Here is a 27,454-nt window from a genome sequence, read left to right as displayed (position 1 = left end):
TTCAAAATTCATGCCTTTTATTGCTAGTTGTACAAAAATACAGTATTCTAGAGTTGAAAAAATATTATACAGTATTTCATTGAGACTTTAATATTTTTGTATCTTTTGCTAGTATTGTTAGATTCTTTATGAGAGTTTTACTTTGTGGATTTTTTTTTTTTTGCCAATCTAGTCACTATTTGATGCCAGTTCAACGTTCTCAGGATTTTGTCGAAAATATTACCACAATGATATAGTGATACTCATTTTCTTTAGCCATTTACATATGTATATACACATATATGGGAAGTTATATATACATATTTTTATGCTATACTGTTAGAATCCAATTCTATTATACATCAACATATACAGTTTGCTCAATCTGATTTCTGTGAATGTCATCAGTCATGGGGAAATGTTAAGAGCCTGAATAAACATGGACAATATTTGCAGAATGCACATAAAATTGAGGATGGTATATAAGCAAAAATGTGAAGTATATCACTTACAGCCTTCATATAGAATGCACTTTAAAATGTTTAATAGATGAAAAATATTTCAATTATCTTTACCTACTTTTTTGTTTATTTCTTCAAAATGTGTCTCCTAGATGATTTGAATTATATATGCCGCTCAAGATTCTTTTGACAACTGTAACCTAATGCCTTAAATGTGTTTCTGTTATTTCTATTCAGTTCATCACTGTTCAGTAACTGTACCAAGTTGATAGGTGTAATTTTATTATCACTTTCAGAATGTAAATTTCATGGGTGAGTATACACTTTTGATTCTAGCTCTTGGGTGGCATAGGCAGGTGGATCTCTTTTTTGAGGTCAACCTGGTCTACATAGCAAAACCCTATCTTAAAAAATCAATCAATAAATAAGCAAATAAATAAAAAGATTCTAAAATATTTGAAATTCGTGTGAACACAACCACATCTTTAATAACAATTGAGTTTTATTGCAGATAATTAGTATAATTAATATTTACAAAATGTTACATAGTGTCATATAGGAACTCAATTTCATTGTAAATTAAACCTGCTTTTCTCTGTTCATTGGTTGCTCTTAGTTAACATTTTTTTTCTTTTTTCTTTTTTTTTTTCTTTCTTTTTTTTTTTTTTTTTTTTCGGAGCTGGGGACCGAACCCAGGGCCTTGCGCCTGCTAGGCAAGCGCTATACCACTGAGCTAAATCCCCAACCCCTCTTAGTTAACATTTTGATACACATATACAATTTATTCCAATTATTCTCTCCCCCACATCATCTCATCCCTTCCCCTATGACTTAAACATACATAGACTTCTAAATTTAGGCTTTCCAATGTCTGATTTCTCTTTTATTTATTATACATTCTTTTACTTTTCCATCTACATTTTATGGTATCATAATAAGAAACCCATTCTGTCATTCGCATTATCTCAGTGTTTGGTAGGAGACATTCACATTCTTCAGTAGCTTGTCATCAGTGCAAGAAATGACATCGAGGTCTCTCTCTGTGTCTCTGTCTCTCTCTGTCCCTGTCTCTCTCTGTCTCTGTCTTTGCCTCCCACTCCTATGTCTCTATGTCTCTCTGTCTCTCTGTCTCTCTCTCCATCTCCTCCCCAATTGTTTTGTTTTCTAATATAAGGTCTCAGACTGTAGTCTAGGCTAGCCTTGAACACAAGGCAATCCACCACTCTCAGCCTTGTGAGTGTTGGGATTCCAGGCATACACCATCTTGCCCAGTGAATTTTATGACTCCCTTATATCCCTTTACCATTTCTGAATTATTTTTAATATTGCTGTGACCCTTTTCTAGCTTCTAGAGGTAGATACATTAACTTGATTAGAAGGTTTTAGTTTTTAAAGATTTATTTATTTATTTATGTACATGAGCACTCGTTTGCAAGTGTGCCTGCATGTCAGAAGAGAGCATCAGACAGAAGAGGGCATTAGATCCCACTAAAGATAGTTGTCAGTCACCATGTGGTTGCTGGGAATTGAACCTGGGAGCATTGGAGAATTAGCACTCTTAACCACCAAGCCCGCTGGCTCTCCAGCCTGAAAAAAAAGATATTAAATTTCATTCTTTTTTGTGTTTGTTTGCAATCTTTCTTTTTTCTTTTTTTTTTTTTTTTTGGTTCTTTTTTTTCGGAGCTGGGGACCGAACCCAGGGCCTTGCGCTTCCTAGGTAAGCACTCTACCACTGAGCTAAATCCCCAGCCCCGTTTGCAATCTTTCTTCTTGAGAACATTGTGATGGAATGTCCAAATGGTACTTAGTGGCGGTTGGTGTAGACGAAGCCATACTTGTGTTGCTAATTTTTTATAATCAAGTACACGGATACAAACAGTCTACTCCAGGGAGAATCTTGACTGTTTCTCTGTTGGATGGGTTACCTCCTCTTTTTCTTTACTTGTAAAATGTTACTGAGGTTTTGTACTTTTATGATGAAGTTGGGGCTCAAAAAATTCATACTGTTTTGAAGAAAGCATGCTGTACCTTAAAACTTTATCTTAGAGCAATTTAAGTAGTATAGGAATGACTTATTTTTTAAAAGCTTTGGAAGAACTAATGTACTGCGAAAATATCACCTAGCTCACCCAACTGTTTTCTGTTTCTGACTCTGTGTTTTTATTACATGCCTGTGCAAAATCAGGAAAGCATGACTATTAAATCAATTAGTCATTCACTTGCAGCTCAGAATAATGGCTTTTTGTTGGTTCCTTTGTTTGCAGGCTAGGGATGAAACCCAGGCCAAACCCTTTACCACTAAGCTAAATAACTAACACTGAACAGTGTTTCTTAAAATGTAATAAAAATCATTTTAACGTTCCGCTGATCACAGTACCTTTTTGCTGTTTTTTCAGTGGTTAATAGTCTGCCAGTTTGTCCTGATTTGTCAGAATGCATACTACTTTTGTGTTGGATTACTTTATATGATTGTGTTTTTACTTTCTTACTGTGTTTTGGCTCATTACTTCTGTGCTAGGCATTTTGCGTACGGAGTTAATATGTGTTCGTTGTTACTCTAGTTTCCTTCTGAGAGGACTAGTGTCGAACATTGGCTTTTATTTTTCTGACCTTGTCTCTGTAGAACACTATTCTTTTTATTTAATTGTAAATGTAATGGGAGAATATGGTGTCGTAGAATTGATGCTCTTGTTTCTTGTTTCAGCAGAAGGGCATTTGTCTATTTCTATATACAATTAGTTTGTGTAACTAAAGAGCATGTTTTAACCCTTTGTTCTCTGTATACTCTCCATATGTTGCGTAGTCTGCTTTACTTCTCCTGTTCCCCTGTCAGCCGTGGACTTTCTTTTCAATTTGTCTGAAGATTCTGTCATATATTATAGTGCCTTCACCTGCAGTCATATTTCTCAGGGTCCCCTGCTGTTCCCATATGTGCTTACAGAGGGAGCTTCCAGGATGTTATGACCCACCCATAGGTTCCTATTCTCAGCATTCAGTTTAATTCTTGGCTGATCATCTGCTCTCAGTGTCCTGGGATTCTTAGTCATCTCAGCACTTGCCCTTTGCAGAGAGCCCTCCTGCCTGAGTCATGTAGCCAACCCTGTGCAGTCAATGGCCTTGCTGAGGTACATTTTGTCACAGGCTGATTGGAGATACTTTGTTGGACTTCCTAGATAAGCCATTGCATCATCTAAATGAAATAGGACTCTGGCAGGCAGTTTGGGGAAAGTTCTCTCGTTAGCCTCCTCCCCGACCAGGGTGAAATTAGTACAAGCAGTTCTCTCTGTGTCTCCTTCATTTAATCTCAAATGTTCCCTTGTTGCTTCCAGAGGAGCCTGAGGTCAGATGTCCACCAGATGGGACCGAGCTCAAGCCCCACCAGTTCTTTAGTTTGGAGCAGCTGGAGTAAAAGGAAGCTCTGGTTTTAATCTTTTTCTTCCAGAATCCTTCTGCCTTAATTACATCCCACCATCATCCTGGAAGTCCAAGACTCACACTCCTTTAAATACAGGAGGAGTGGAGGAGGCAGCTGAGTCTTCTCTGTGCAGTTCAGAGATTGGAGATGTCTTTGGTAGAGTAGGGTGGGGTTTAAGCTACTCCAGAGTGTAAGAGAGATCTCACTTCTTTGTCAGGACACTCATCATCCTGACTCCTTATTTCTCTCCATAAAATGGGGAAAGAGCAGTAACAGCCCATGTGTATTTGTGTGAGTTAAGAGAGGTGACTCTGAGAAACCTTTAAACAAAACCAGGTGCCTGATACAAACTCACTACTTCTTTGCTGAGCTACATGGACGAGCCTCGAGCTTACCAAGATGGTGATGGTTCCTGGATATTCGGAAGTATCTTGTTGTCCTGTTGTTCCAGGGAGGAAAATGGGGAAAGAACAAGAAGATGGGCATTCTCCAAACCTCAGTGCTCTGGTTAAGGTATTAACTATCCAGGTGACTGTCGTGGACTGTTCTGGAAACGATGGTACTGTCTACAACTACCCAATCTATTGACCTGTACTTTAGTGGATGGCGTCCTTGAAATTGATCAGTGGTGACATAATCGGGGTTGGCTCAAGAAGAGCTGCATAATTTCAATTATGCTTTAGCATCTTGTCTGTGAAATGGGAACAAATGTGTGCCTGCTCTTGCTATGCTGTTTTTCCTTCTGTCACAAGGGCGTGGTGTCAACTCAGAGGGACATAAGCATGCTTTGCGGACAACCTGGATGTGAACTATTCTCTGATGCCCTACTCACCCCAGAAATCTTAGATGTTCTTAGAATTCTTGAATTCTTAGAATTCAAGCCTCTTACCTGAGGCTTGGAATCAGCCGCACATGCCAGGAGGACCACTAATACACCTTTCAGTCCTCTCTGCTGTTCTGTTATTGCCTGCATTCGATGACTGAGCTGGCTGCACAAGGAAGGCCCTAGTTCTCATATATTCTTTCATTTTCATCTTGGGAATATTCCCAACCTGTGATCCTTGTTACACCAACCTGCCTTTCAGAATTGATGAGTGCACTTCTCTAAGACAGTCTCTGTTTGCTAAGCAGGCACCTCTCTTTTTCAAAGAGATCATCTGTTTCTCTCAGGGTTCTAGTTCTCCCTCTTTGGAATCAGCAGCTTAGATTTAGAAGACTAAAGCAGTTTTTATTTTTTAGGGATTCTTGTTTTTTTTTTTTTCCTTGTTTCTTTTTTTTTCCCACCTTACATCCCAATAAGCCCCTCATCCCTCTTCTCCTCCCAGTTCAACACTTACAAATCCTTCCCCCACTACCTCCTCCTCCTCCCTTCTTCTTAGAGAAGGGGAAGTCCCACTTGGGTACTGCCACACCCTGGAACCTCCATTCATAACAAGACTAAGTGCATCCTCTCCCACCGAGGCACAAACAGGCCGTCCAGTTAGGGGAAGAAGAACCAATAGCAGGCAACATAGTTGGCAACAATCTCTACTCCAATTGTTAGGGGACCCACATGAAGACCAATTAGCACATCTGCTACTATATGTAGGAGGCCTAGGTCTAGCTCCCTGCATGCTCTTTATTTGCTGGTTCAATCTCTGTGAGCCCCTGTGAGTCCCAGTTAGTTGACTCTGTAGTAGAAGACTAAAATGTTTTATAGGTCAATATGGATTCATAAGTGGATGTGCAAAGAACTCTAACTTCTATGAAATTTACAATGCCATGAAAACACTTCAGCAAAAATTTTGGCATACTATTTACAATCTCTTGAACACCATTCCTCACAGAACAGGCGTGATGGAAATCCCGTAGTAACTGAAGAGGCATAGGCATGAAGGAGGAGAAATACTTGCTTACTCTATTGTTTGTAAGGAAAAAAACCTCTTAACTGAGCTTAAAAATCCGGTTGCGAGCCAAGAATTGCATGTTCCTGTCACCATATCAATGTACCAAACCGTTGGCTGCTTGTGGAGCCAGTATCTTTCTAAACCACGTGTGAGCAGGAGTTTGTGGGAGACAAGTACTTAGGTCAGGGATCAATCAGAACCTGGTACAGGTCTTGGGTCTCTGGCATCATTAGTTACAGATATGCCAAGATGCTTTGGGGAAGGTTTTAATTTAAATCCCAAGTTTATTTCAACGAAATCTCCCTGATACGATCTGTTGGGAATTTAGAGTGAACTAGACAAGCGTTCATTTTGGAGGGCAATTGTGAATTAGACAGTAAGTCCATAAACAACAACCAAACAAACAACTAAAACAACAACCCATTCTGGGTGTATGACTCTCAGGATGCCCCTACTAAGTTCAGAGCTCTCAGTGAAAGGGTTGAAGAATCTTTGTTGCAACATCAATTTTTTTAATTGACATGTAAATGCAGAAGATTAGAGTCCACTACAGGAGTGGCAGGTGATTAGTGAAAACATCACTTTTAGAGAACTCCTACAGGAAGACCCCTTCATTCTGTCCTGTTGGGTTTAGCAGTCCAGGGACATATAAGGAATTGATTTCTGTATGTGAAATGGGTTTGCTCCACTGAGGAAGTTCAGTGGGAGCAGGATGGCAAGGGACCGGGTTGTGAGTGGGGGGCTGGCAACAAGGTGCAGAACGAAGACCATGGCCCGGTGCCCTGCGGCCTGCCTGTGGGATGTGAGCTAGCTGCCCCCTCAGGATGCCTTCAGGTGAGGACAGGTGGGGGTGGCTTGTGCCCTGCTGAGCCGGTTTAGGAGAGTGTCAAACACAATCCCAATGCTCGCACTGGAGCCTGAACAGGTCCCCGCAGCCTGTAGGGGGCAGCGTGCAGCTCAGCAGTCGATGGCCGCGGGCAGATCATGGTGTGCCTGGGCCTCCGAAGAGCCACGAGAGGGGACTGAGGGGCCTTGGTGGAGCCCGGACCTCCGCGTTACGCGCCTCCCCGCGTTGCCCGTGCTGCGGAATGGCTGCATGTATCCTCCCCACCCCGGCTCCACCGGGCATGAGCCTGGACTGAGGGCACACAGAGCTCTTCAATGAGCGTGGGACCTTAAGGCACTGGGAATTCGTAGGTGAGCGCAGGGCCTGACGGGAAGCGGCGCGCGCGATATTTTTGGCGACTGCAGTGGCGCGTGTGCTTGGGCGTGTTTTTCTTTCACATGTGCCAGCAGTGGGGTCGCCGCTGAGAGTGACTAAACTCTCTCTCCCTCTCCGATCGCCGCAGGCCAAAGAGGTGATTCTGCCTGCATGATGTCCTCCTTGCTGGAGGCGAGCTCTTTGCAGGCGCCACGTCGCGATCAAAAAGAGAAAGAAAAAAAGAAAAGAAAAAGTGGAAGAAACAGCCAGGTAAGGGGGCGGTAGCGGCGCTGGGGGTCACCTGGGCCACGGTCCGGCGCGCTTTGACTGTGGCGGGTTTCCAATGGTGACCTCAGCCTCGGAGTGTCCAGGGACGTAGCCCGGGCCAGTCCTGCCAGGGTACCTCGAGGCATGGCATTCGCACAGACCCCTAGCCTTGCCGCAGGTCTGGTCCCCAGGGACAGCAAGCTGCCAGAGCAGCAGCATCAATGTAGGTAGGAGACCCGCGGGCATTCTTGAACTCACTCTCCCAGCCCTGGGGAAGCAGTGCCAGAAGGAGGCGTTGTAAAGTGAGCCCATTGGGTAGGGGAAGCGAGGATTCAGGGATGTTTGGAGAGCTGAAGCAGGGATTGCAAAGCCCATGGCATTGAGAAAGAATGGACAGGTGATTTGGAGTGTGCATGAGAGCTGTGCTCTGACATCCCCAGAGCAACTTGGGGCTCTCACCTCTCTCTAGATTGACTTGAATTAAATGGCCTTGTACCTCCCAGGGCAGGACAGGCTTTTCAGAGGCAGTTTAGCCTGGTGGCGCGCTCCCTGTAAAGTTTCTATTGTATGTTAAAGAACGGGAATCGGGGATCGTGGGAATATATTTTCTTAAAACCTCAGGCAATGAATATATATATATTATTTAATAGATTTCTTCTAATCTATTTGTAATTGGTTGCGCCTTGCAAGGGATTGTATTGGGAGGATGTAAAATACCCCTCCTTCAATTACTTGGAGAAAGGGAACAGAAACAGAGATTCCCTCTTTTTTAGCCTGCAAAGCTCTGAGAGATTACAGCTCCGCATAATTTAATTCTTTCCTACCTGCTATGAGCAGGCCTCCAGATCAGCAAGTGCCTTTGGAATGGTTTTGCTTGTTTTCGTTTATTTTCCATGGTGCTGTTTAGAAGGCCAGGAATTGCTAGGTGAATTTTAAATTTCAGGAGGTGACACCCAGAGTTTATGGTGGTTTCGTTCAAATATTGCCGTGTAGTTGCAGCATAAAAAAATATTTCCTGTGACAAGAAGTGGAAAAAGAAAGTTGATAAGCTAAGAAAAGTAAAGCCTTGAGCCAGACCAACCATTTGGCTTCCTCAAATATGGAGCAAGCATGGAATGTTGCTTTTTCAGAATCGAAAGGGTTTTTAGAATAGGGCAGTGAATACTGTGTGGTGCTAACCTGTCCTTTTTGTGGCTGACAACAATTAGGATACAGGTCAGAATGTGCCAACAGCACAGAGTTGGCGCTGGAGGTATTTGAACTCAGAAGTGCTCAGGAACTGTGAACGTTTCTCTGTTATCACCCTGGATCCATCTAGTGAAGTAGAGCACTTTGATGCCGTGTAAGAGGCTGTTGTGAGGGCTGGAGAGATGGCTCAGCGGTTAAGAGCACCAAGTGTTCTTCCAGAGGTCCTGAGCGCAAATCCCAGCAACCACATGGTGGCTCACAACCATCTGTAATGAGATCTGATGCCCTCTTTTGGTGTGTTTGAAGACAGCTGCATTGTCTAACGTATAAATAAGTATATTTTACAAAAAAAAAAAAAAAAAAGAGGCCATTGTAAAACTGCATCTAGCCTTGTCATCTACTGCTTCAGTTTCTATGCGGACAGGGCACAGTTGGAGAGCTTCAAGATCAAGTTCATTGCCTGTCTTTAAAGATCAAGTGTATCACCTAACTTTTTTTTTTTCTTTTTTTTTTTTCTGAGCTGGGGACCGAACCCAGGGCCTTGCGCTTGCTAGGCAAGTGCTCTACCACTGAGCTAAATCCCCAACTCCCATCACCTAACTTTTAAACCAAGAAATGTAGTGTCCTTTTTACTGCTTGTGTAGCTTTTAGTGATGTATCTTATCTCCTAGTACATCCTTTGTTCCCATGATAGTTGTTTTCAAGTATATATGACTATCGATCCTATTTGTAGACCTATTCAATATTTCTGCTTTTATTGGTTAAATATTTTTGGTGAATTTGCATTGTGATATCAGTAAAATCCTATGTGAATGTTTTAGAGAATATACCGGTTTGTGTAATTTGCCCTCAAGGATTTTTGGTGGCCTGTATTCACATTTAAAAGACTCGAATTTATACCATCCATAGCAGGATTGATAGGGAAGCACAATGGACAGTGACAGTGTTGTTCCCGTTGACAGTTGTGGGAGCCAAGAAAGAAGTGTGACTTGCATATTTGCGACTAACAAAATCGAGACTGAGTATCATTACTATTGAAGCCCATGTAAAAAATGATGAAATTTTCAGAAATCACCAGTTAAGAAATCGTAGTGTTGCTTATATGGAATCTGAGTTTCAAAGTTATGTTTCATTTTTCTTTATTCCTTAATGAAGCTTTTTATTAAGTTTTTTATTCACCATTTCACCCTTAGATGCACAGTGCTAAGATCATAGTAGGTGCTCAATAAATCACTTAACCATCAGGGCAGAGGAATGGTAAGAAAGTATGTATTTTCTATAAGTTCTGTTAGTTTTGGGAACAGATGGTTTTAGGTTTACCAGTCATATTTTGGTATCTTGTCCCACATAAGACAACTTGACAGAATCCCCTTTCTGGCCATTATGTTCAAGTTATTTTTGTCTTAAGCCTTCTTGAAAATCATGGAAGTAGTGTAGAAACTTGATTATACCTGCAATATAGCAAAAAAGGTCAGTCTAGATAGGTAAGCAGTTATGTTTCTCCATGAGCTGATGTCTTAAACATGTAAATTTTAGGAATTTAGTGTTGTGTTTTCTAAAGATACATCGTACAACATACAGATAACATTGTAATAGAATAAAGGAATCTTTTGATTTAGCACCAAATTCCATAAAGCAACGACTACTGCACAGCTCTCTTGGCCATATGAATAGCAGAAATTGTATTTCACTTTTTTAAAGCAGTAACAAAAGTACTTAAGGTTAAGTGGAGCCCATGGGAAAAGGTCCCGGTGGTGTTTCTCTTTGGTTTCTTGTGCTCTTTCTAGAGAATAGCTTTAAGAAATAAGTGCGGTCAGGTGGTCAGTGTGGTCAGGCAGTCATGAGCAGATGGTTAAGCAATGTGCTAGGACCCCATAGACCAGTGAGCCCAGCTGAAGAAGAGAGGCTAGGCAGTGAGCCCAGCTGAAGAGCAAGGCTAGCCAGTGAGCCTAGCTGAAGAGCAAAGGCTAGCCAGTGAGCCTGACTGAAGAGCAAAGGCTAGCCAGTGAGCATGACTGAAGAGCAGAGGCTAGACAGTGAGCCTCGCTGAAGGCTGAAGAGCAGAGGCTAGCCATTGAGCCTGACTGAAGAGCAGAGGCTAGCCAGTGAGACTCGCTGAAGGCTGATGAGCAGTGATTTTAACATTTATATATAAGTTCTTCAGTTTTCCTAAAAGTTTGTACAAAAGTTTGCCTCCAAAAAGTTCGCTTAAAAAGTTCTCTTTGCACTCTTCTTATCTCCTTTCCTCTTGCTCTTATGTCACAATAATTTCCTTACTCTCAAGGCCTTATTCTCAACGCTATACCTTTACTTCTAAGTTCTTCTTGAGTTCTGTCCTGTTTGGTTCAGTTCTGTGTAAAAAGCTTTCTCTCTCTTTGTCCTCAGCATTTGTATATCTTTCGGAATACATCATCACATGGTAAAAAGTTCACCACAAGTTTGCACACGAATTCAAATCATAAGTTGAATAATAAGTTTACAACAGAGAATATTTACATGCATATCCATTAAGAGTAATTATCAGGATAAACTGTCATCATCAGTCACTGGCTCTACAGGTTCGTGGAGAGTAAAAACTGTAATTTTTGTGAGAAAAGAGTAAGTGAAATTACCTATAGGCAAATCCAGTCAATTTTTTATGTTCGGTCCTTGCACCTATAGTAAGTCATTAATTCTCTTTTTATGAACTTTGGTTAATTGGTTTATATGCTCTTAGAATGGGCTCTAATTTGGAGATGCCCGCTTGGTATTGCAGAAGCAATTTACTCATGACACTTTAAGAATGGAAGAGTTTTCAATACAATTTTGATTATCAGAGAGAACATAATAGCAGTCCTATTATAAACGGGCTTTGAATTACTAATCTAATTTTAGGAATTCTTTTACAATCATCATTAAGAAGTACGAAATCATCTATTTGTCGATACAACATCACTCCAAGACAATACATCTTTGTTCTTCTGTGGTGATCTGTTCAAAAAAGTAGACTAAAGAGCATGACAAATACAGAGGCAGATGCTTACAGCCGACCACTTAGCTGAGAACAGGGTCCTCAATGGAGGAGTAAGAGAAAGGATTGAGGGAGCTGAAGGGGTTTACAGCCCCATAAGAACAACAATAAGGAACACCCAGAGCTCCCAGGGCTGACACCATCATCCAAAGTGTACACATGGACAGACCCATGACTACAGCTGCATATGTAGAAAAGGATGGCCTTGTTGGGCACCAATGGGAAGAGAAGCCCTTGGTCATATCAAGGCTTGATGCCCCCGTGTAGGGGAAAATCAGAACAGGGAGGCAGGTAGGCCTGGGTGGTTGTGTGGGTGTGGTAACATAAGGGGTTTTATGGATGGGAAACCAGCAAAAGGGATAACATTTGAAATGTAACAAAAGCCCTCTCTGGGTAGGGGACAGCGGATAAGCTGCTGCTAGCCCCCTACTTCCCTGTTGCCTCCCTTTGTTCGTCACTCTGGTGCCAGGTGTCATCCTGGGACTCTCCATGGGCTGCTGCTGGCACTGGTGCTGGCGTTCAGGGCCAAGAGCATGATGAGCAAGGAGCACATAGTTTGTCCCGATTCAGAACTGGGCCAGTGGCCACCAGAGGACAAGCACAGCTTCCTGTACGATCATGAGGTCTTCCTGGGCAAGGAGGACTCCAAGAACTTTGATAGCTAAGCCTGGATGAGAGCAAGGAGAGGCTGGGGAAAATTGTTGATTCAATTGACAGTGATGGAGGCGGCCTTGTTACTACTGAGCAGCTGAAAGTTTGGATCAAACAGGTACAAAAAAGATACATCTACCATAATGTGGCTAAACTCTGGAAGGATTATGATAGGGACATAGACGAAAAAATCTCCTGGGAAGAATACAAGCAGTCTACTTTTGGCTACTACCTGGGAAACCTTGCTGAATCCCAAGATAGCTCTGATCTTCACACCTTTAAAAAAATGCCTCCATGAGATGAGAGGAGGTTTAAGGCTTCAGACATTGACAGCAACCTGACAGCCACTCGAGAGGGATTCATTGCATTTCTGAACCCAGAGGAGTTGAAACATATGAAGGAGATTGTAGTTCTGGAAACCCTGGAGGATATCGACAAGAACAGGGAAGGACTTGTGGACCAGGATGAGTATATTGTGGACATGTTTTTCCCACGAGGACAATGCCCCTGAGCCAGACTGGGTTTTGTCCAAATGGGAGCAGTTCAATGATTTCCCAGATCTGAACAAGGATGGGAAGCTAGACAAGGATGAGATTCGCCACTGAATCCTCCCTCACAACTATGACCATGCAGGGGCTGAGGCCCGGCGTCTGGTGTATGAGTCAGACAAAAACAAGGATGAGATGCTAACCAAGGAGGAGATTCTACAAAACTGGAACATGTTTGTGGGAAGTCAAGCCATCAATTACAAGGAAGATCTTACCAAAAATCATGATGAACTTTGAAAGCCACTCATCCTCATGTGGCCTACCGTCACGGGTTTTGTGCAGATGTTCTGGGTGATTGCTATAGTTGTCAGTTGTATAGCAGTTGTGTCCCTAAACCATGAGAAACCTTACTAAAGCTCAAATCACACATTGCACCTCAAACAATAATAGTTCTACACCCCACTTTCATCAATGGACAGTTGGGGGAAACAGAAATTAACCAGAGACATAGAGAAACTAACAGAAGTTATGAAACAAATGGATTGAACAGATATTTATAGAACATTCCACCCTAAAACCAAAGTATATACCTTCTTCTCATCACTTCATGGTACCTTCTCCAAAATTGACCTTATAATCGGTCACAAAACAGGCCTCAACAGATACAGGAAGATAAAAGTAATCTCATTCATCCTATCAGATAACAATGGACTAAGGCTGGTCGTCAATAACAACAAAAATGACAGAAAGCCCATATATACATGGAAGATGAACTCAATGTCAACTTAGTCATGGAAGAAATAAGAAAGAAATTAAAGACTTCTTAGAATTTAGTGAAAATGAAGATACAACATACCCAAACTTATGGGACAAAATGAAAGCAGCACTGAGAGGAACTCTCATAGCTCTGAGTGCCTGCAAAAAGAAACAGGAGAGAGCATATGTCAGCAGCTTGAAAGCACACCTAAAAGCTCTAGAACAAGCATTAAATAAACCCAAGAGCAGTAGAAGGCAGGGAGTAATCAAACTCAGGGCTGAAATCAACCAAGAAGAAACAAAAAGGTCTCTACAAAGAGTCAACAAAACCCGGAGCTGGTTCTTTGAGAAAATCAATACGATAGATAAACGCTTTGGCAGACTAACCTGAGGCCACAGAGAGTGTATGCCAATTAACAAAGTGAGGTCTGAAGAGGGAGTCATAACAACAGAATCTGAGGAAATTAAATAAACTCATCAGATTGTACTACAAAAACCTATATTCAACACAACTGGAAATTGTGGAAGAAATGAACGATTTTCTAGACCGATACCAGATACCAAAGTTAAATCAGGAACAAATAAACCATGGAAAAACCCCATAACTCCTAAGGAAATAGAAGCAGTTATTAAAAGTCTCCCATCCAAAAAGAGCCCAGGACCAGATGGGTTTAGTGCAGAATTCTATTAGACCTTCATGGAAGACTTCATACCAATACTGTGCAAACTATTCCACAAAACAGAAACAGACAGAGCACTACCAAGTCCCTTCTTGAAGCCACAACTACCACACAAAGATACAACAAAGATAGAGAACTTCAGACCAATTTCCTTTATGAATATTGATGCAAAAATGCTCAATAAAATTCTTGCAAACTGAATCCAAGAACACATCAAAACGATCATCCATCTTGATCAAGTGGGCCTCATCACAGGAATGCAGCAATGTTTTAATATATGGAAATCCATCAACGAAATACACCATGTAAACAAACTCAATGGAAAAAACCCCATGATCATTTCATTAGATGCTGAGAAATCATTTGACAAAATTCAATACCCTTTCATGAATAAAGTCCTGGATAGATCAGGAATTCAAGGCCTATATCTAGACATAGTAAAAGCAAAATACAGCAATCCAGTAACTAACATCAAACTAAATTGAGAAAACTTGAAGGAAAATCAGGTTTTCTAAAATCAGGGACTAGACAAGGCAGCCCACTCTCTCCCTACTTTTTCAATATGGCACTTGAAGTCCTAGCTATAGCGATCAGACAATGAAAGTAGGTCAAAGGGATACAAATTAGAAGGGAAGAAGTCAAAATACTAATATTTGAAGATGATATGATAGTATACTTACGTGACACGAAACTTCCACCAGAGCATTACTTAATCTGATCAACAAATTCAGCAAACTGTTGGAGTATAAAATTAACTCAAAGAATTAAGTAGCCTTCCTCTATTCAAAGGGTAAACAGGCTGAGAAAGAAATTAGGGAAATGATACCCTTCACAATAGGCCCAAATAATATAAATTATCTTTCGGATATTTTAACGAAACAAGTGAAAGACCCAGATGGGGTGGGGGGGGCGCTGGAGGGGGAAAATGGACTGGAAACCTGGAAAGGGAATAACATTTGAAATGTAAATAAGGAAATATATCTATTAAAAATTAAATCTAAAAAAAATTTAAAAAACTAAGAAATAATCAAAAAAGAAAATGTGAACAAGAAAGAAATTTTTGGATTTGAAAAACGATGAATGCCAGGTATTTGAAAAACTGTATGACCATGGTAAACCCTTTAATAAATTTGAGAATTTTTTTTTACTTGTTAATGAACTGGGTCTGTTTTTTTTTTTTTTTTTCCCATAGTGAATAGAAATATAGTCCCTTTCTGACTGTGAGGCTAGGAATCCAGATGTAGTGGAATTTATTATTTGTTCAGTCCTGAACCATTGAGCCTGCCTCTAACACAGCTTATGCTAAGGCAACAGGCCAAGGTGATATCTAAGCCATAGACCAAACTATCTGGACTAACAATTACAGGTGAAATTCCTACTTGTAAATGGGAGGAGAGGAATAAAGGATACCTGTGAGGATTGAAAAAAAATGAATATACCCCCAAAATCCAATAAAAATGTCAAAAATAAAAAGAAGAAATAAAAGAACTTAGGAAATGCAAAAGATTGGGGTGCCATTCCACAGTCATGATGTGTTTCTTCTGTGATAGCTTACAGATTAACTCACCTCTCTATGACTGTTTTCTTATTTGAAAGTAAGTAATGGCATCATCTGTGGACTGGTTGGTAAGAACAAAAGCTTTGCCTAACTTGAATAATAGGTCCCTCCAGAGCATGTGCTTAACATTCTAAGCACAGAGATATTTGCTGAGGGGAGTAAAAACAATATCCAAACATAAAACAGTGATTTAAAAAAATTCTGCACGCTGGTATTAAAGGCATGTTGCAACTTTAACCAGCTTTGTAGGTATTTCTAATAAACAAACGAAGAAACAAAAATCCTATTACAGTTCTAGCAGTTGCATCCAACAAAGAGAGAGCTGTGAGGTAGCGTGTGCTGCTTCTTTCCCCAGATACTGCTGGGCCTCAGGCCTGCATCCAGTGAGCTGGACCTAAGAGCAGCCTAGTTGAAATTCCTACTGCCATGGCAGGATTCTGCAGGAATATTTTCCTTTGACAACAAGGAACCTGTGTGGAGGAGACCTCTTAGTGGATCCTCAAGGACTCTGCAGTTCCTATTCTACAGGGAGAAGCCCTGCCAGGTCTTTGAGTAAGGCCAGACAGTTGTTTGGTCTTGTGGCAGAGGTCAAGGAATGGGTGAAAGAATGGCAGCTCCGCTGAGAGCAAAAGCTACCCCTTCTAGGCCTATGACCTCCTAATTGATCTTTTCACCTGATGCCTTATTCACATTTTCTTACTATCATACAACTATGATCTTGATGAACAGCTTGTCTCTTGTTTTCTCAATCAGGTCTTTGTTGTCACAGACTTTTTGAACTTACTCCAGCAACTGGGACTTATTCATACCTTCTGTATGCAGTAGGACCCTTGGTGGGCCTGTCATATCTAAAATAGAAGCTCTGGTAATCCAAAAATTGGTTCCCAGTATATGTCAGGCCAGGAAAGATGTCACCCATCATTAATGAAAAAGCAAGGGAAAAAATTACATAGGAAAAATATGTGCCTTAATCAAAAGAAAAGACCCTCAACTTCCAAGGACTCCACAATCTCCACCCCTCTGTTTTTAGCTTTGCATAGTGATGTTGTACAAATGGAGATGGTAGTAAAAGGCATTGCTAATCCCACAAAAGTCATACATGAGCTTCACTCTGACATTAGTGAGGTTAGGTGGCATTATAGCACACATTCAGGTGGCATTACAACACCTAGGATAAGAACACAGAATCCATATATAACAATGCCAAATGGACTCCCTCCTGAACTTATGGACCCATTAAAATTGAGGTTTAACCTGACCTTAGGCCTTTCCAGTCCATGCCCATCCTCCTGATTTTTATGTGTGATATGAGTAAAAGATCACAGTGCAGCCCACAATATCCTTATGATAGGACTTGGAAATTCAGGAAGAATGGTATTGGAGAAGTGATGGCTATGTCGTTACAATGTAGTAACACAAGGTCCAGGTTGACGTTTGCTCACTGATGTCCAATTTAATTGTCTTGTTGTGTTTCAAAAAGTGAGGATGTCCAACTTAGTATATAAAAGGCACAGAAATTTATAATTTTATATATACCCTGTAGTTGTTCCCTATATTCCCAAGAAAAGGGAGTTTTATTACAAAAAAAAATAGGATTAAAGACCATTGATTTTGTGGAATACATGAATGTGTAAATGAAAGAATGTCAAGGTGTGAAGGACTGCACAGTAAGCAAATATTTCCAGGTTTTACACAATCTAAGTATAGAAGAAAGATATTGGCCTCCAGAAAAAGGGAAAACCTTGGGAATAGAAATGTATATCACATCCATTGTCTAAGGTGGTAGATTTATTTTTAAGAAAAATCTCCCTCATCCATGGTCCCTAGAGATTTGGGTGCTAAGAAAAATCTCTTATCCAATTCAGGGTTGTAAGCCATTCTCCCCAGCAAAAGCATTGATGACTTCTAGTGAAGCAGAGAGAAATATCTAGCTTTGGAATAGAGGTTGCCAAACGGTATTTCTGGTGACACATTAGAGACTGCAGGAAAGGGCCCCCACAGAAATTGATCAATTTGGGGAGAGCTAGTTAGCAGGTAGGCCATAGAACTTCCCAGTGACATCATCAGTAATCCCTTCATTGGACAATCTATTGTATCTAAGAGATCCCTTGAATCTTCTGTGATTGTGTTGTGGTGACATCAACTGCCTTTGGGAAATTCCTTCAGTTCCCTTTGGGCTCACAAACAGGCATGTTTTGCCAGCTGCTCAGGCTATTTGGAGGGAGAGTGGAGATCAAGGAGAGACCACACCAAGGCAGAAGGAAGCTGACCTCCTGTCTAGTAAAACAAGAAGGATGAAATCATTCTGGGGAAGGCTTGGTGAGTCCTGGGCAGAGTTGGGGAACTTCCTTGAGGAGGTAGGTTTGAGATGTGCCTTCTAAGACTAGGCCTTACAAGCATGAGCCTTAGGATTTCTCAAAGGCAAACCAAGAGTCAGGAGTTCCTGATCATTAATTTGAGAGAAAGTCAGAAATTGGTAAGCCTTCAGTTTCTTTTCTAGAAGCTTTTTAATTGTTTGTGTCAATGAATGGCAGAGGAAGGCACTGTGAGATTAACAATGTGACCATCCACGGTTGGGAGTTAAAGCACTTCGTCCTCTAGATTACTGTAGGTTACATAAGTCTCTGATGACAAGAACAAGGAAAGATGCACCCCTAGTCATGAGTTTAGGTCTTAGATACTTTGGGCTGGAACACATATGATTAGAGCTTGATGGTGCTAAACATTATGAACTCCAGGATTTATCTGCACCACATCTGATATGACATAACAATGTCCCACATGTTTATGTCTGAGTCAGGTTATACGTTTCAGGGCGAGAGGTTCTATAATAGTGAGCTTGGCACATGTATGGCATTAGAGGTTGGAAAGAGGGTCATAGCTTAAGAATCCAGCTCGAGGGCTGGATAGATGGCTCAGTGGTTAAGAGCACCAACTGCTCTTCCAGAGGTCCTGAATTCAAATCCCAGCAACCACATGGTGGCTCACAACCATCTGTAAAGGGATCCGATGCCTTCTTCTGGTGTGTCTGAAGACAGCAACATTGTACTCATATACAAAATAAATAAATAAATCTTAAAAAAAAAAAAAAGAACCCAGCTCGAAGAAAGCTTTTCTGCTGTTTCAGGCATTCACCCAGTCTCTACCATTTCCTCTTCCTCAACCTCCTTTTGGGACTCAGAATGCTCTTTTCCTCCCATGGGCCATCAAATATGCAAATTCACTTATCTATCTACAGGTTTTGGTAGGAGGGCATCATCCCCAAATGTCATCAGTAAGCAAGAGAAGCGTCTAAAGGAACTGGAGGAACTCAAATTTGAAATCCAGGAGTGTAAATTCGAGAGGCATGAACTTTATCAAATCCTGGACCTTTATATCTATGATGATTGGGACTACAGGTAGTCATTATGCCCAGTAACCTTTTCACTGTCTTGTGCTCTCTCTCTGCTAACCCAAGATTTCCTCATATCACGAGAGAGTTTCACCTCTCATCCTGGATTTTGAGGAGCCTTGGCAGGCATTGGCTTGTGAGATAAGCTAGGTGCTGTGTGTTTAGGGTCAACCTCCTTTTTACTTGACCCTGAGCCCCTTGGATTAGCATAAGTTCTGTCAATAGCTGGAAGGACCTGGTTAGACTTGATGCATCTAAGTGAGGGAATGAAATGCCAGCATGCCATCACTCATTTACTCTGATTTTGTTCACTATACACTGATTCTATGGCATCGCCATGGAAGTAGTTGGCATTCTAATTGTGTTTGTATATGGGTTGGTATGTATTTATATGAACGTATTTCCGGGTGTTTTGCTCAGGACCTGGAGACTGGGACCTTTGATGGGATCTGAGGATCTGTCTGATGGACAGTTTGCAGGTCATCATAGTGTGGAAGCCCACATGGACCAACAGAACTCTTTGCACCTTCTATTTACTTTGGTGGTAGATAGGACTCTCCTGAGGGAAGGAGGGGTTACAAATCCTCTTCCCTGTCAAAGTAGTTATGCCCTCTGGGAATTCATGTAACAATAGGAAACAAGGTTTGAGAATCCCTGCTTTCAAAACAAAAGAAATGTCATCATAACTATCTGTTTGACCCAAGGCTGTGGCACAGACTGGAGGAAACTTCTTACAGAATTAGTCAATGCCTTCATGCTTACCTGGCCAACTCTTGACAGTCAGCTCCTTGGACCTGGTAACCTGGCTCTGTTGTCCTGTGCTCAGGATAATAAGTTTAATCAGCACAAATAGGACACAGTTCAAAGGAGCAGGTATGTGCCATAAATTGGTTTTAAGTAATCAAGTCAATAGTCTGATTTCAGGTAATCTTTTTTTGCCTGATTTGAACTTCATTTATTTTTTGACTTTACTTTTTTTTTTTTTTTTTAGCTATCAGGGACCGTTTATTGTGACCTAGAAATGGTGATTGTGATAATAAATTCTGGACATTTGTTATTCCTAAACAGGCATTTCACAGGCTCCACCCACTCTAGTACAGAGGGGTCTTTGCAGAACCATATCTCCACAGCCTTTTAAATAGTCCTAAATGTTTGCTGATTTGCATAGAAATATTTCCTTTAAAGAATTGTTGTTGTTGTCTCACTGTTGTGGTTTTGCTCTGGTCTTTGTGTTTGCCACATTCTTCCCTCCCCACTCTTAAATTTGAATTTTTTAATGGATATTTCTTATTTACATTTCACCTAATTCTGAAATCATGAATTCAGACAGTTATTTGTTCCTTGGGCCTTGCCCTAAGACAGGCTGGATCTCGAATTGCTAATACTTCCATCCGAACATGAGATGAGAATGACGGCTGTGCAAATGGTGACCAACTCAGTAAGTGATGCCATGGAGAGGTACAAGGAGCTCATACAAGTGAATAGTTCCTACCGGTGAGTCACTGACAGAGATGAGAACCCAGCACTAGGCAGGGAATGCTTCTGTCCTGTATGACTTTGAACAAAAGTCAGGGCTCTGCTTCTACAGTGTCTGACTCTTAACAGGAAAGTCTGCCTCCTGGCACAGGGTCTTGGATTTGTAACTTTAGGACTCAGTGGTCCTACATGTGAAGAGTTTAGAAGACCCTCCAATTGTTATTTTCCCCATTAACGATCGCTCCTCTACATAGAAAAGATTTGCACCATGATGGGAATATCAATCAACTCTGAACTTCTAGGACACTGACAGGTTCTCTGTGATCCATGAGATACACATGCAAAGATTGTATAGCTATTAGGTCTTCTATCATCCCTCAGAGTGTATTTGCCCTCTACTTGCAGATGGTTTTAGCATACTATGGACATATGAGCACCCATATGGTCCAATTCTTCTACCTTGATGTATATAAAACATCTTAGTGTCAGGATTTTCAGAAGTACTTTGATTCACAGGGAATGTGGCCTCTGGATTTGGCCTCCTCTAATTGGTGCTAACTTGTATACTGTGGCTCTAGCCTGTTGATGTCTGGAGATGAGGGCCCTTGAAAGGATGATTTTACTTGCAGGAGTGACAGGCAAATAGAAGCTTCCTGGGATTTGACATTTATTGTTTGTGGTTCAGCAACACGCACTTCCAGCTCCTGTGTGAATGGATTCAATTGAAGAACAATGTAAGGATTTTGCTGAATGAGAACAGACAACTGCTGGTGGAGCAGACTAAACTGCCAGCATCCTATGAGAAAGCAAAGAGGTTCTGTGAGGAGGCCAGCAATTACATCTGTGTCCCCAGAGCCAAGCAACAGCAGGTAGTGCTAGGCCTCAGGGACAGGTTGTCCTCATGTCTTATCATGAATTTAAACAAACCAATGTAACTGTCCATTACTGTTACATGTACTGACCTATGTCCCATCCAAGTGTTCATTTATGTGATCATTTACAAGGCTTTCTGTTGAGATAGCCCTTTTTCAAGAAACTGCATGTTTGGAAAGCAAATGGTCCTGCTCTTTGAGAATCTGCAGTTTATTAAGGGAGATAGGTTGATCACACATCACAGCACTATATGCCATTATGTGTGGAGGGTGCTATGTGGGAGCCCCTCTTTAGACTTGCACAGGGCTTTGAGGGATGAAGCAAAAGCCTGGAGCTCATTTTCTTTACAGGGATCCTGTGAGATTCCAGGAAGGTAGTAGTTTGCAGGGAGGAGAGCCTGGTGGAAATGCTAAAGAAATGGTTCTCATTGTCCTCTTTTGGTGGATTTGTTCTTTCTCCCCCGTTTCCCTGTATATCAAGACCATCTCTTCATGCTTCCTAAATCTTGGGTACCAGACAGAGCCTGAGTAGCAGCATGTCAGTCCTGTTTTGTTTGAGGGTTGCTAGAGAGTTCATATCTTGTCCTTATACTCTGAAGCTGGTTGGAAGAGCAGGGATGTGGAAAGGGGTTCTCAAACGCAGAGAATTGGCCTGAGAGATTTGAGACTTCAAGAACAAAGTTATCCATATATACCCCCATTCTCATCAAGAAGAGTGCTATCTAGGCCCTTTTATTCCTCTAGAGAAAAATAGCTGAGTAGAAATTCTTAAAATAACTGCTTTGAATAGTCTATATTATGTTGTTCCTCCAACAGGATGGAAACTTCATTGTTTTCTGCCGACGTCTGATTTTTCGTGAGTGTGTGTGTGTGTGTGTGTGTGTGTGTGTGTGTGAGTGTGAGTGTGTTTGTGTGTGTGTACATTGCTGTGGTGACCTATAATTTGTGGGTATTCGGGGACGCCACATAATGACATCTGATTTTGTCCAGTCATTCTCTAACTTAGACCTAACTTAGACCTTTTAGCCTAGGTCTCTCAGCAAACCTTCAGCTTCCTGTTTTGTGCTGGCCAGCAGTCTTTGCATCACTTGTCCAGTTCCAGGTAGAGCCCCCTCTCTTATTTGTCTCAACACATTCTTTAGCCATTCAGCTATTTTAAAAATAAGGATTAGATTTCTTCACTTTACCTGAGTAGAGGTATCCCCCTTGAAGATTCTGGTTTGTCTTATTGGCTTCACCATGATCTTCCATGGAATCTTATAGTGCATTCCTCTGCTGACATTGTTTTCCTGACTATATCGTTGGCCTGGCATTCTTTCAGGCTAGATTCCCTCTCAGTCTTGTACAGAAAGTTGTAGTTCAGAAAAGTCACTGTCGTTTATTTCACTATTCTCCTTCTGACTGATATTGAGGTTGTTTTAATATCACGTGAACTATAATGTTTTGAAAAGTTCCTGAAAACTGACCATGAGTCACTCTCTTCCTCTGATGCTTCCAAGCTCTTCTATGAAGGAAGCAGGGTAGTTTTAGTGAGGGGCCTATGATGAGTCAACATGAAGCTTACTGAAGGCTTTTCTTCAAATCCTCTCTCTGGGGAATTTGGTGTTGTGTTGTTTAGGTTATCTGTGCAAAGTTTGTAACTCAAGTAGGACCAGCAAGTATCTGCATAGAAAGATTTTCTGAAGTGGAAATAAGTACAGGCCAGGACAGCACAGCCTGCTGGAGTCTAAGAGACTTGTACACATCATAGCTACCACTAATTCCTCACTGAACAGGAAACCTGCTGGATAAAAACTTAGTTTTCCTTTGGGTGTATGTGGGTGTGAGTGTGTGTGGGTGTGTGTGTGTATTTGTGTGCGTGTGTTTCAGTATATGTGTGTGTGGATCTATGTGTGTAAGGGTACATGTGTGTTTGGGTGTGTGAGAGTGTGTGTGTATGTGTGTGAGTATGTGTGTGTGTTTATATGTGTATATGTATGTGTGTATGTGTGTGTGTTTATGTGTGTGTATGTGTGTGTGTTTATGTGTATATATATATGTGTGTGTGTTTATGTGTTTGTATGAGTATGTGTTCGTTTGTGTGTGTTTCTATGTGAGTGTGTGAGTTTGTGTGTGTGTCTAGCATTCACCTCTATAATTGACATGGTTCATCTGTGCCTCCCAGTAGATCGCTATAGCAGGCTCCTGTCTTCTTGCACTCCTTAGCTTCATCAATCTTATCTACTTTTGGTTGCAATATATATATGTGTATATATGTATATGTGTACCCACACACACACAAACACACACACACACACACACACACACACACACACACACACACACACACACACATATATATATATATATATATATATATATATATATATATATATATCCTATATACCCATGTGGGGCAGTCTCTGAATGATCATTTGTTCAGTGTCTGTTCCAACCTTTTGCTTCCATATCCCCACCTATGAATATATTTGTTCTCCCTTTTAACAAGGAATGAAGCATCGCATTTTGGTGGTCCTGCCTCTTGAGAGGTGAATGCTAGCAGCAAACATTGAACTGAGACTGGCCTTCCCATTGGAGGAAATAGTGAAAGTATTGGAAGAGCTGAAGGGGTTTGCAAACCCATAAGAAAAACAATGCCAACCAACTAGAGCTCCCAGGGACTAAACCATTACCCAAGGACTATACATGGACTGATCTATGGCTCCAGCTGCATATGTACCAAAGGATGGCCTTGTTGTGCACCAATGGAAGGAGAGGCCCTTGGTCCTGCAAAGGCTGGATCCCCCTGTGTAGGTGTATATGGGGTGGGGGACAAATTAGATGGAGAACACCATTATAGAAGAAGGGGATCTTTTACTTGCTTGGTTAAAGTCACACCTAGGTACTTTGTATTATTTGGGTCTATTATGAAGGGTGTCGTTTCCCTAATTTCTTTCTCGGCTTGTTTCTCTTTTGTATAGAGGAAGGCAACTGATTTATTTGAGTTAATTTTATACCCAGCCACTTTGCTGAAGTTGTTTATCAGCTTTAGTAGTTCCCTGGTGGAACTTTTGGGATCACTTAAATATACTATCATATCATTTGCAAATAGTGATATTTTGACTTCTTCTTTTCCGATCTGTATCCCCTTGACCCCCTTTTGTTGTCTGATTGCTCTGGCTAGAACTTCAAGAACTATATTGAATAAGTAGGGAGAGAGTGGGCAGCCTTGTCTAGTCCCTGATTTTAGTGAGATTGCTTCAAGTTTCTCTCCATTTAGTTTAATGTTAGCAACTGGTTTGCTGTATATGGCTTTTACTATGTTCAGGTATGGGCCTTGAATTCCTATTCTTTCTAGGACTTTTATCATGAAGGGTTGTTGAATTTTGTCAAATGCTTTCTCAGCATCTAATGAAATGATCATGTGGTTTTGTTCTTTCAGTTTGTTTATATAATGGATAACAGTCTTACAGAGCAATAGTGATAAAAACTGCATGGTATTGGTACAGACACAGACAGATAGACCAATGGAACAGAATTGAAGACCCAGAAATGAACCCACACACCTATGGGCACTTGATTTTTGACAAAGGAGCCAAAACCATCAAATGGAAAAAAGATAGCATTTTCAGCAAATGGTGCTGGTTCAACTGGAGGTCAACATGTAGAAGAATGCAGATCGATCCATGCTTATCACCCTGTACAAAGGTTAAGTCCAAGTGGATCAAGGACCTCCACATCAAACCAGATACACTCAAACTAATAGAAGAAAAACTAGGGAAGCATCTGGAACACATGGGCACTGGAAAAAATTTCCTAAACAAAACACCAATGGCTTACGCTCTAAGATCAAGAATCGACAAATGGGATCTCATAAAACTGCAAAGCTTCTGTTAGGCAAAGGACACTGTGGTTAGGAGAAAACAACAACCAAGAGATTGGGAAAAGATCTTTACCAATCCTATAAGAGATAGAGGCCTTATATCCAAAATATACAAAGAACTCAAGAAGTTAGACTGCAGGGAGACAAATAACCCTATTAAAAAATGGGGTTCAGAGCTAAACAAAGAATTCACAGGTGAGGAATGCCGAATGGCTGAGAAACACCTAAAGAAATGTTCAACATCTTTAGTCATAAGGGAAATGCAAATCAAAACAACCCTGAGCTTTCACCTCACACAATTGAGAATGGCTAAGATCAAAAACTCAGGTGACAGCAGATGCTGGAGAGGATGTGGAGAAAGAGGAACACTCCTCCATTGTTGGTGGGATTGCAGACTGGTACAACCATTCTGGAAATCAGTCTGGAGGTTCCTCAGAAAATTGGACATTGAACTGCCTGAGTATCCAGCTATACCTCTCTTGGGCATATACCCAAAAAATGCCCCAACATATAAAAAAGACACATGCTCCACTATGTTCATAGCAGCGTTATTTAGAATAGCCAGAAGCTCGAAAGAACCCAGATGCCCTTCAACAGAGGAATGGATACAGAAAATGTGGTACATCTATACAATGGAATATTAGTCAGCTATTAAAAACAATGACGTTATGAAATTCATAGGCAAATGGTTGGAACTGGAAAATATCATCCTGAGTGAGGTAACCCAATCACAGAAAAACACACATGGTATGCACTCATTGATAAGTGGCTATTAACCCAAATGCTTGAATTACCCTAGATGCCTAGAACAAAGGAAACTCAAGACGGATGATCAAAATGTGAATGCTTCACTCCTTCTCTAAAAGGGGAACAAGAATACCCTTGGCAGGGAAGAGAGAGGCAAAGACTAAAACAGAGACTGAAGGAACACCCATTCAGAGCCTGCCCCACATGTGGCCCATACATATACAGCCACCCAATTAGACAAGATGGATGAAGCAAAGAAGTGCAGGCCGACAGGAGCCGGATGTAGATCACTCCTGCGAGACACAGCCAGAATACAGCAAACACAGAGGCGAATGCCAGCAGCAAACCACTGAACTGAGAATAGGACCCCCGTTGAAGAAGTCAGAGAAAGAACTGGAAGAGCTTGAAGGGGCTGGAGACCCCATATGTACAACAATGCCAAGCAACCAGAGCTTCCAGGGACTAAGCCACTACCTAAAGTCTATACATGGTCTGAACCTGGACTCTGACCTCATATGTAGCAATGAATATCCTAGTAAGAGCACCAGTGGAAGGGGAAGCCCTGGGTCCTGCTAAGACTGAACCCCCAGTTAACTAGATTGTTGGGGGAGGGCGGCAATGGGGTAGGATCGGGAGGGGAACACCCATAAAGAAGGGGAGGGGGAGGGATTAGGGGGATGTTTGCCCAGAAACAGGGAAAGGGAATAACACTTTAAATGTATATAAGAAATACTCAAGTTAATTAAAAAAAAAAAGAAGAAGAAGAAGAAGAAGGGGAGGGGGATGGGATAGAGGGCTTATGTCCAGGAACCAGGACAGGAAATAACACTTGAAAGGTAAGTAAAAATATTCAATAAATGAAAAAAAAATACTGAAAAAATGAATTTGTGACCAATGGTGCTGGGTTAATTCCTCACATGTTGATCAGACCTTGAAGAAGCTCAGATTGATAGATTTCTAGGGTAGGAGCACCCAACATTCCCTGCTTCAATAAAAATAGGGCTATGTATTCAGGTCCTTCTCAGCTTAAGAGATACAGGCTGTCCCTTCACAGATCATGGGAGACAGAACAAAACAAAACAAAACAAAACAACTGGAAAAAGGAAGCTGGGTGTGGTCGTTGTTTGGCCTTGTCTACCTGGACGGTTAATCACAAGAGCTCCACTTTTCTGTATTTGAAATATGGAAATGAGCTGGAGAAATGAATCAGCAGTTAAGCACAGTGGTTGCTCTTTCAGAGGACCTGGGTTGGATCCCTAGTACCCACATGGCTGCTCTCAACACTCCATAACTCTAGTCCCAGGGATCTAATGTCCTCTTCTGATCTTTCTACACACCAGGCACACACACTAGTGCACAGATATACATGCAAGCAAAACACCTGTGGACATAAAAACAAAGAAACAAACAAATACAAGCAAATAAATAAATCTATGGAAACCATTATATCTCAACAGGACATAGGTTTGCTACAAACAATAAGTGAACTTTTTTTGTCGTCTACTTGAATTTATTTTTACATTCTTAAATAAAAGATGAAAAGGAGGAGGAGGAGGAGAAAGAAGA

The 27,454-nt window shown here is 41.3% G+C and overlaps 2 pseudogenes across 23 annotated transcripts in view; both read left to right on the top strand.

Annotated features, from left to right (window-relative positions):
• The window catches only part of LOC134486043 (uncharacterized), a 76,530-nt pseudogene that overhangs the window by 10,482 nt on the left and 38,594 nt on the right, over positions 1–27,454 (top strand). For 4 of the 23 annotated variants that reach the window (XR_015684117.1, XR_015684119.1, XR_015684116.1 and 1 more), the window contains exon 2: positions 7,091–7,212. The exons of 14 other annotated variants lie outside the window; for them this stretch is intronic. The product of XR_015684117.1 is annotated as an uncharacterized LOC134486043, transcript variant X3 (transcript). Of the gene's footprint in view, positions 1–6,688; positions 6,939–7,090; positions 7,213–20,293; positions 20,426–27,454 lie in introns of those variants that run through there. 5 more of the 23 variants (XR_015684123.1, XR_015684124.1, XR_015684133.1 and 2 more) reach the window with 4 other exon arrangements.
• Positions 7,354–12,892, top strand: LOC148006387 (reticulocalbin-1 pseudogene; annotated as a pseudogene).

Source organism: Rattus norvegicus, chromosome 3, assembly GCF_021556685.1.
Source record: "Rattus norvegicus strain SHRSP/BbbUtx chromosome 3, alternate assembly SHRSP_T2T, whole genome shotgun sequence".
Lineage (NCBI taxonomy): Eukaryota > Metazoa > Chordata > Mammalia > Rodentia > Muridae > Rattus > Rattus norvegicus.
The sequence above is the reverse complement of the archived record's forward strand: the minus strand, read 5'-3'. Positions and strand labels throughout refer to the sequence as shown.